The sequence below is a fragment of the Agelaius phoeniceus genome, chromosome 7 (assembly GCF_051311805.1).
Source record: "Agelaius phoeniceus isolate bAgePho1 chromosome 7, bAgePho1.hap1, whole genome shotgun sequence".
NCBI lineage: Eukaryota > Metazoa > Chordata > Aves > Passeriformes > Icteridae > Agelaius > Agelaius phoeniceus.
Window position 1 is genome coordinate 6,442,607 of NC_135271.1, and position 7,394 is coordinate 6,450,000.

General features: G+C 58.7%; 1 non-coding gene and 1 pseudogene across 1 annotated transcript; both read left to right on the forward strand.

The window, feature by feature from the left end:
- Positions 1-210: 210 nt before the first annotated feature.
- On the forward strand, positions 211-363 carry LOC143694562 (5.8S ribosomal RNA). The gene has a single exon (XR_013183141.1). It is a non-coding gene; the product is annotated as a 5.8S ribosomal RNA (ribosomal RNA).
- Positions 364-1,271: 908 nt separating this feature from the next.
- LOC143694593 (28S ribosomal RNA) overlaps positions 1,272-7,394 on the forward strand; it is an 8,521-nt pseudogene continuing 2,398 nt past the window's right edge.

Below are 7,394 nucleotides of genomic sequence, written 5' to 3' on the forward strand. Positions count from 1 at the left end.
CGTCTCCCCTCGCAGGGGAGGCGGTCAGGAGCGCGGGCTCCCCCACCTCTTGGCCGGCCTTCGGAGCGTGGGTTGCTGCAGTTGGTTTTTATTCCCCCTTCCGTTTCTGTGTGCTCGTACGGTCGAAGCCAGGCGCGCACCCCCACGTCCTTGGCCCCAGAGTAACAAAAAAAGGGGCCGCTTGGCATGAGCAGTGCCCGAAAGCCAGACAACTCTTAGTGGTAGATCACTCGGCTCGTGCGTCGATGAAGAATGCAGCTAGCTGTGAGAATTAATGTGAATTGCAGGACACATTGACCATTGATCATTTGAAGGCATGTGCAGCCCCGGATTCCTCCCGGGGCTACGCCTGTCTGAGGATCGCTTGATGATCAATAGCCATCCGGGGGCCACGCTAGCGGCACGGCTGGGGTCGCCTCTCTGGCCCGTTGCCTTCAGCGGGCAGCGGTGGTGGTGGCAGCAGCGGCATCCCACTGGTGCCCGAGGGAAGGCAGTCAGGGGTTCGGCGAGGGAAGCGTTTCCCTAGGAGGCCTCGATCCCTTCACTGCAGCCCGGCGGGCATCGTCGTCGTCGCAGTCATCGTCGTTGCCATGCAGGGCCTTCGTCCCCCTAAATGCAGACTCGGGGAGCACTCCGTTGCTCCCCGCTCCCGGAGCAAGCCGCTGGGGTGGAGCTCGTCCTCGCCGGGACCGTGCCGTGGATGCGGTGGCACGGCAGCCTGGGGAGAGCGAGAGACGGCATCGAAAGGCACTGCCAAGGGCCGAGAGAGAAAGAGAGAGGAGGGCGAGAAGGGGAGGTGAGGCACGGCCTCGCCCCCAGCGTCCCCCCGCACAGGCGGCTGTCTGCGGGTGGGAACCGTGGTGGTACCGTGCCATGCTTCCGAGCACGCGCGCGTGGCAAGAGCGCCGGGGATGGTTGTTCCTACCCCGTCCTCCCTTCGCCCGCCCCCTCCTCTTCTGTCGCAGTCTCAGGGCGCGCCGAGGGGCGCCATCGTTCCTCTCTCTCTCCCCGCTGATGCCGTCGTGCGCGCCACCGCCCGGCCGGTCCTCCCGCGCGGGGCCGTCTCTGCCCCACTCCCTTTTCAGTTCTCGTCTCCGGGATGGGGCTCTCCATCTCCTCGTTGCTCGCTCATGCGCACGCGCACTCTCTCTCTCTGGCTCCCTCCGGGAGTGCGGAGAAGAGGGGGGGACTGGTGGTGTAGCGGGCGGGGGAGACACGGCGGCCATCATCGCACGCGCCCCCATGCACAGCGCGGCCAAGCTTTGGGATTGCAAGCTCAGATCAGACGTGGCGACCCGCTGAATTTAAGCATATTAGTCAGCGGAGGAAAAGAAACTAACGAGGATTCCCTCAGTAACGGCGAGCGAAGAGGGAAGAGCCCAGTGCCGAATCCCCACCCCGTGGTGGGGCGTGGGACATGTGGCGTACAGAAGCCCCCCTCCCCAGTGGAGCTCTCGGGGGACCCAAGTCCTTGTGATTGAGGCCGCAGCCCGCGGATGGTGTGACGCCGGTAGTGGCCCCCCGGCACGCCAGGCCCGGGGCTTCTCGGAGTTGGGTTGCTTGGGAATGCAGCCCAAAGCAGGTGGTAAACTCCGTCTAAGGCTAAATAGCGGCACGAGACCGATAGCCAACAAGTACCGTAAGGGAAAGTTGAAAAGAACTTTGCAGAGAGAGTTCAAGAGGGCGTGAAACCGTTAAGAGGTAAACGGGCGGGGCCCGCGCAGTCCGCCCGGAGGATTCAACCCAGTGAGTTGCGGTCGGCCAGCGCGGGTTCGGCGGATCCTTGCCTCCGCCTCCCCTCCGTCCCCTGGGTGAACCCCGTGCGTGGGGTGAGCCGGGGGGGCGGGCCGGTGCGGGGACCGCCACCCGACCGGCAGCAGGCCATGTCCGAGCACATTTCCTCTGCGGCGGTGCGCCACGACCAGCTCTGGGTCAGCTGGGAAGGCCTCGGCGGGCAAGTGGCCGAGCGCCGCGTGAGCGGCGGCGGGTGTTACAGCCCCCGGGCAGCAGGTCTTGCTGAATCCCGGGGCCGTGGGAGAGGACCGCTGTAGCGCCCTCCTCCCCCCCGTCGGCGGCGCTGTGGTTGGGGGCGTCGCTTTTCCCCCGCCCTCCCCCTCCTGGGGGTGGGGAGGGTGGGGGCGGCGTCCCCGCAGTGCGGCGTTTCACGCAGGGGTGCAGGGGCCGAGTGCACGGACCCCCAGCACCACTGTCAACCAGGGCGGACTGTCCTCAGTGCACCCCAACCGCGCGGCGCCGCTGGGCCGGGCTTGACGGGCTGTGCTCTGGCGCCCAGGGTCCGCGGCGATGTCAGCTACCCAACCGACCCGTACTGAAACACGGACCAAGGAGCCTAGCACGTGCGTGAGTCAGGGGCCGTCGTCGAAAGCCCGCGGTGCAATGAAGGTGAGGGCTGCTGCGCCCCTGCTGAGGTGGGATCCCGGGGCGCGTGTCGCACCTGGCAGCCCTGGGCGCATGACTGGCCCGTCTCGCCCGCCAACCCCTCGTGGGGCCGGGGAGGTGGAGCATGAGCGTCTGTGCTAGGACCCGAAAGATGGTGAACTATGCCTGGGCAGGGCGAAGCCAGAGGAAAACTCTGTGTGGAGGTCCGTAGTGGTCCTGACATGCAAATCGGTCATCCGACCTGGGTCTAGGGGCGAAAGCCTAATTGAACCATCTAGTAGCTGGTTCCCTCCGAAGTTTCTCTCAGGATAGCTGGCACTCGGCAATGGGCAGTTGTACCCGGTAAAGGGAATGATTAGAAGTCCTGTGACTGAAACGATCTCAACCTATTCTCAAACTTTCAATGGGTAAGGGGGCCGGCCCGCTGGCGTGGAGCCGCGCCGTGGAATGCGAGTGCTCAGTGGGCCACTTCTGGTAAGCAGAACTGGTGCTGCGGGATGAACCAAACGCCGGGTTAAGGCGCCCGATGCCGACGCTCATCAGAGCCCAGAAAAGGTTGATCTAGACAGCAGGACGGTGGCCATGGAAGTCGGAATCCGCTAAGGAGTGTGTAACAACTCGCCTGCCGAATCAACTAGCCCTGAAAATGGATGGCGCTGGAATGTCGGGCCTATACCCAACTGTCGCCGGCAGTGCAACGCCCACGGGGGCTAGGCCGCGACAAGTAGGAGGGCCGCTGCAGTGCGCCTCAAAGCCTGGGGCGTGGGCCAGGGTGGAGCCACCGCAGGTGCAGATCTTGGTGGTAGTAGCAAATATTCAAACGAGAGCTTTGAAGACCGGAGTGGAGCAGGGTTCCATGTGAACAGCAGTTGAACATGGGTCAGTCGGTCCTACGCGATAGGCGAGTGCCATTCCGAAAGGGCGGGCGATGGCCTCCATTGCCCTCAGCCGATGGAAAGGGAGTCGGGTTCAGATCCCCGAATCCGGAGTGGCGGAGACGGGCGCCGCGAGGTGCCCAGTGCTGTGACGCAACCGATCCTGGAGAAGCCGGCGGGAGCCCCGGGGACAGTTCTCTTTTCTTTGTGAAGGGCTGGGCACCCTGGAAAGGGTTCGCCCCGAGAGAGGGGCCCGCACCTTGGAAAGTGTCGCGGTTCCGGCAGCGTCCTGTGAGCTCTCGCTGGCCCGTGAAAATCTGGGCGAGAGGGTGTAAGACTCGCGCCGGGCCGTACCCATATCTGCAGCAGGTCTCCAAGGTGAACAGCCTCTGGCATGTTGGAACAATGTAGGTAAGGGAAGTTGGCAAGCCGGATCCATAACTTAGGGGTAAGGATTTGCTCTAAGGGCTGGGTCGGTCGGGCCGGGGCGCGAAGCGGGGCTGGGCGCGCGCCGTGGCAGGACGAGGCACCGCACACGGGTGAGTGCGCTCCGCATGGCCCGCCCGGGCGCCGGGGCATGCGCGCGCGCGGCAGCGACTCTAGACACGCGCCGGGCCCTTCCCGTGGATTGCCCCAGCTGCGGCGGGCATCGCCAACCCTCCCCTCCACCCGCCCTCCACCTTGCCGCAGCCGGCGCCCCAGCGGGGCCGCCACCATCGTCGTAGCGTGCCGCTGCCCCGTCGGTTCCTGCCGGCGGGGTCCCCGCGGCACACGGCCGTGGCCAGCGTCAGCCGAGCAGTTCGCGCGGGGGAGGGTCCCTGGAGAGGGTCCCCAGGCTGGCGCCCCACCTCGGCCGGTGCCTAGCAGCCGGCTTAGAACTGGTGCGGACCAGGAGAATCTGACTGTTTAATTAAAACAAAGCATCGCAATGTGATTTCTGCCTAATGCTCTGAATGTCAAAGTGAAGAAATTCAATGAAGCGCGGGTAAACAGCGGGAGTAACTATGACTCTCTTACTACCTGAAACCTGGCCCCCTGGTTGGACAGGGGCGACGCATTCGGAGGTGGGCTGACCACCCATTCCGTTCCCGATGTTGAATCTGGTCATGACTCGGCTATTCCAAATCCATACCCGTTTCTTGGAGGAGGAAACTGGGGGCGGCCGTTCCACCTTACTAGGGTATCGGTGGGCACTCAGACCTCCTGAGATGATTTTGTAACATCTACAACCACCAAATTGACAGAAAATTAATTGGGCTTGCTGGTGAATTTTTCTCTAGAACTGTATAGGTCAGATCTGCAGGAGCATGTACAGGGGGTGGTTCATGTTTCTGTTAATGGGGGGGGGTGTTGAACGGGTTTCCTGAGGTGTTTGAACAGCCTACACCACAACTGAGTGAGGGGGACAACTTAAATCCTAGTCCCCCTAAGGACGATGATCAGAATGTACTTGAGAAGGGAGGCAGTGGGAAGGGGGAAGAGGGTACACCAGAGGCATTGCCTCCAGTGCCTGAGGTCCGCAGTGAACAAGCACCGGATGACATCGTGAAGGTGACTGTTCCTGACAAAAATCCACCATGTCCTTGCTGTGGTACCCGGCTCAACTCGATCTTGGCCCTAATTGAACACCTTAAGGGGTCTCACAGGAGGAAGAGGGTGTGCTTTCGGTGTGCCTAGTGTGGGAGGGAGGATTTTAACCATCACAGTACTGTTTGTCATTTTGCAAAATGCAAGGGTCCGAAGGATACGGGGCCTCCAGTGGGAGAGTGGATATGTGAGGTATGCAGTAGAGATTTTATGACTAAAATTGGCCTAGGACAACACAAAAGATTGGCACATCCACTGGTTAGAAACCAGGAGAGGATCGATGCTTCCCAACCGAAAGAAACATCAAACTGAGGAGCCCACAAAAGATGCTGGACAAAGGAGGAGGAAGAGCTACTTGTCAAGCTGGAGGTACAGTTCGAGAATCACAAAAACATTAATAAGCTCATATCGGAACACTTAACAACCAAAACAGCTAAGCAGATTGGTGATAAAAGGAGAATGCTGCTCAGGAAGAATTGAGTGGGTGGGGGAGCAGCTGGGAACTTGAAATCAGAACCTGGGTCAAGTCATCAATCCCAGGCAGGAACTGTGAACAATGGACTTGGGGGGAACCACCAGCCGGAAGGACCAGCTGCTGGGAAGGGAACAATAGGGACATCTGGACACCACTTTGATAGGGATAACGGTCTCCAGGAAACCGTTGGCCAGCAGAGGGCAGGGCGACTGCAGGCTCGTTATCAGAAAAGGATCAAAGAATGTTTATCAGAGGGGACAATTAACAACTTCCCCAGAGCATTTGAACAGTTATTAGAAGGCCAAAAGGTGCGACCACTGCTCAATCAGACAGCACAGGACTGCTTTGGTTGCCTGGAATCAGTGAGCCAAATAAGAACAGCACTCCGGGGGAAAAGCAAAAAGGAAACTCGGGAGGAGCAGCCAAGAAAACAGTTTCAGAAGTGGATGAAGGACAGAGCGATCAAAAGAGGTAACTACCTCCGCTTTCAGTGTTTATTCCATCTAGACGGGGAAATTAGCGAAGATCATTTTGGACGACATCAAATGTCTGTCCTGTGATATATCACCCAGTGAAATTTATTCGGTATTCAAGGCCAGATGGGAAACACCTGGACAGTTTGGTGTGAGACTTGAGAGTCTTTGGAGACTTTGAAATTAAAGGGAAGCCCACCATAAGGCCTTCAGGGACTTAATTACGGCCAAAGAAATTGAAAAGAACGTGCAGGAAATGAGCAAGGGCTGGGCACCAGGTCCAGATGGGATTGCCCTTGGGGACATCAGGAAGATGGATACCGGGTATGCCCGGACTGCTGAGCTCTTTGACCTGTGGTTAACATCTGGTGACATCCCAGACATGGTGAGGGGATGCAGGACTGTTTTGATCCCCAAATCGACAAAACCGGAGCGCCTGAAGGACATCAACAACTGGAGACCCATCACAATTGGTTCCATCTTGCTGAGGCTGTTCTCCAGGATCGTGACGGCGAGGATGACTAAGGCGTGCCCCCTCAACCCAAGGCAGAGAGGCTTCATCAGTGCGGCGGGATGTTCTGAGAACCTGAAGCTCCTGCAAACTATAATTCAGACTGCCAAAAATGAACATAGACCACTGGGTGTTATATTCGTGGACATTGCTAAGGCTTTTGACACCGTGAGCCACCAGCACATCTTACACGTTTTACAGCAACGGAGAGTGGATCCCCACGTCGTCGGACTGGTGGACAATATGTACAAGGACATCAGTACTGTCAAGAAGAACACGCACATGGACAAAATCCAGATCCGGGTTGGAGTGAAGCAGGGTGATCCGCTGTCACCCCTTCTATTCAACCTGGCAATGGACCTCCTGTTGTGCAAGCTGGAAGAGAGTGGCAAAGGATTCCATCGTGGAGAGCGTACGATAACTGCCATGGCATTCGCTGACGATCTGGTCTTGTTGAGCGACTCCTGGGAGAACATGAACGTGAACATCAAGATACTGGAGACCTTTTGCGATCTCACAGGTCTCAAAACGCAGGGACAAAAGTGCCACGGCTTCTACATCAAGCCCACAAAAGACTCTTACACCGTCAACAACTGCACTGCATGGACCATCAACGGCACACCCCTGAATGTGATTAACCCCGGGGAATCAGAGAAATACCTTGGCCTGCAGATCAACCCCTGGACTGGGTTTGCAAAAACTGACCTTTCCGCAAAACTAGACGTCTGGCTCGAACGCATTGACCGAGCCCCACTTAAACCTCTGCAAAAACTTGACATCCTCAAAACATAACCATTCCTTGACTGACCTACCTGGCTGACCACACAGAGATGAAAGCAGGGGCCCTTGAAGCCCTTGACCTGAAGATCCGAACAGCGGTTAAGGACTGGATGCACCTACCTCCGTGCACGGGTGATGCCATCTTGTACTCGAGCACGAGGGACAGCGGTTTGGGCGTCATCAAATTGGCGGGACTGATTCCCAGTGTGCAGGCCCGGAGACTGCATCACATTGCACAGTCTCCGGACGAGACGATGAAGGCCTTCCTGGAGAAAGCTGAGATGGAGAAGATG